Source organism: Dipteris shenzhenensis, chromosome 1 (genome assembly GCF_047967505.1).
Source record: "Dipteris shenzhenensis isolate YYH24624 ecotype China chromosome 1, Dip_SZ_1.0, whole genome shotgun sequence".
Lineage (NCBI taxonomy): Eukaryota > Viridiplantae > Streptophyta > Polypodiopsida > Gleicheniales > Dipteridaceae > Dipteris > Dipteris shenzhenensis.
In genome coordinates, this window is record NC_141596.1 from 4363257 (window position 1) to 4366112 (window position 2856).

Here is a 2856-nt window from a genome sequence, read left to right on the forward strand (position 1 = left end):
CACATCCTGGTCCCGTGTCATTGAACCGCAGTTGGGCAGTCCTAGGACAAAAACAAGAGGCACAATAACATTAAAGAAGCTGAGGTTTTTGGGGGGTAGATATTTCACCCAAACTTGTTTACCTCGTTTGTACACGCAAACAAGCAAAATAAAAGCGCACACATGTTGGAGAAGGAAATGAAGATACACATCTCCAAGTAGAAGGTAGGCGTTGAGCACAATGGAATTACCCAAATGAGGTAGGCATTGAGCATAGTGGAATTACCCAAAGACAAAATCGAATTCACAACATGGTTAAAGTTGAGTGGGCAGGAGAAAAAGGCAAGTGCGCTTTAAATAGGCACTTAGAAAAGCAAGTTCTTCATTACTATAGCCGGCACCTAGTAGGCATTGCTAATAAAGGAAGAAAGAAGAATGAACGAGGGATAATTGTGGTAAAGTCTTAATAAAATCTGAACTGAATTGAAGACATACAGTACTATGTAAATGAGAAAGTCGGAGGAGGAAAATAGTAGACAATAGCAAGCTGCACATGCTTGGAAAACAATAACGTGCGCCTATGGCAAGCACCTCAAGACACACAAGTAAACAAGATGAATGATGAAAATCATTCATAAGGCCTACCCAAGATCCAAAATAGAGATGAATTGGATGCACAGCATGGAAAAGAGGGCGAAAAGCTCAATGTGAGAGGGGGGGGGAGAGAGAGAAAGAGAGAGAGAGAGAGAGAGAGAGAGAGAGATGGAGGATTTCAAGGGACGAAAATAGCAAGTGAAACTTGGAGCAATCATAAAAAGACAAAAAATAAACCTAAAAATTATGGAGTTTTCCCTTTGCAAGGAAAATGATCACTTTACTAAAGCCTACCAAATGATGATAATATATAATATAATTTTTATAACCACGCATAGTCTGGGTGGGCAAGCGGCGCCTTCCTTCCCCAAAGAATTATAATTTGAGGGAATGGATCCTTCCTTGGGCATCACTTTTAAGAGTGTTTTGTAATTAGAGTCTCGAAAAAGTCTTAATTGGAAAGTAATGGATCGATAAGATACTGACATATTACCTAAATGTCAATAGGCAATCATTCTCGTACTCGTATTGCAGTCCAAGAAATGCATATATCTTACACACACCACTCACATGGACATGGAAAAGTACATTCAAAATAGAAGGCATATTAAAACACCCTATTCATTATTTTTGAATTATGCTGCCCAGAAGCACCATCTCGTATGTTGTGCTATTTCAGAAAGCCATCATCGGATAAGGCAACCTGAGGATGGTGTGAGTTGTGCTAGGGTTGTTCCCTTGTGAGTTGCGCTAGGGGTGTTGCGGTTAGCATGTTGTTCTAGGACTAGTCTTTCCTCTATCTCTGCCTCCTCCAACTTCTAGGGGTGAAGTAGGGCTCATGCTAACCAGAAGGAGTCAATGTGGGTAAGATGATAAGAAGTATACGTTAGAAAGGAGGGGGGGAAAAACAAATTGACACCTTAAGTCTTGAATCAAACTTCTTGGCAACCCCTTGGAAACTTGACATGACATTTGAGAATGTTAAGGAAACTACATTGCATTGAAGTTTGACCTTCAATATCTAGAGTGATACTAGGACCCATGGAAGTAGAGCCAAAGCAAGGAACAAAGAAGCTAATCCGGACATGCTAGCAAATCCTATAGACCACATTCTAGCTTGGTTGGAAAGAGGTCGCTCTTACATTTGAGCTTGGCAAGATGGTTGCAAAATAGCACCACACCCAACCAGTAGTGCATGCATTGTACTGCAAGGTCCCCCATCAAAATCACACTCAAAATTTCACTTTAATTTGTAAGCTTGATGGCAAATAAATTGGGTTGCTTTGGTGCGGTGATTCATCAGACTACAGTTTTTTAGTATAGCTAGCTGGTCTTGGTCTCAAAAGTCATGGGTGCCTCTTAATTGCACCCATTAGTCCATTGGAGATTTCAACTAACAGGTTATGTATAGCATGAGTTTGTGAAAAGAATTGATGTTGTGGATTGGAGATTTCAAAACTACAACCTACAGAGTTAAAAGTGCTGAAAGAAGTGTGGGAAAGGCTTCAGCATCTTTACCGTGACTGTATTCCAGGGGTATGGCATGGGGAAGATCCTAATAATCCGATTGGGGATGGGACCCCGTGGGGTCACTCGTACCCAGAGGTATCTTGGTTGAAGTAGACCCTTTACCCCCCTAATCAATGAGTATTCGGGAAGAGTCTCTTTCCAAACTATACACCTTCGTCGCATCGAGCAACCATACGTGGAGTGGGGATTGCGCAGACTTAGATACTAGACCTGAAAATGGTGGAGGAGCACATGTATTAGTAAGGGAAGAGCTGGCACTGTTGCTATCAATCAACTCACTAAATCAATCACACAATTCACAGATCTCAAAACTACCAATGCTCGCCAAAGAAGAGTGACAACTGGGCCCAGCCTCAGCAGGTCACCGATGGACCTGCGTAGCGTTCTGCTACCACTCCGCAAGTTGCATCTTTGCTACTCCCCCTCTAGTTAGTTCATAATACTTATCCCTTTCTTTCCCTTGGGTTATGAAAAGAAAATTATTTCTCTTCCCTCGTTACAACTTCGTGATTTTCACCCATTTTGCTCCCATCATTGCATGCACACCCTCAGCAAATCGAGCCGGCTAGCCTTTGAAAAAAAAACAAATTGTTCTCATTGAGAGGAACAAAAAGGGGGAAGGGCTTTTTGCCAAATATTAAAGGGCCATTCACAAGCTATCCTTGCGTTCCCCCCAATGAGGTATATAACATCTATATACAAATTCTAAGGGATATGCTGGTATCCACCGCACTGGAAAAAAAGCTATAAAGC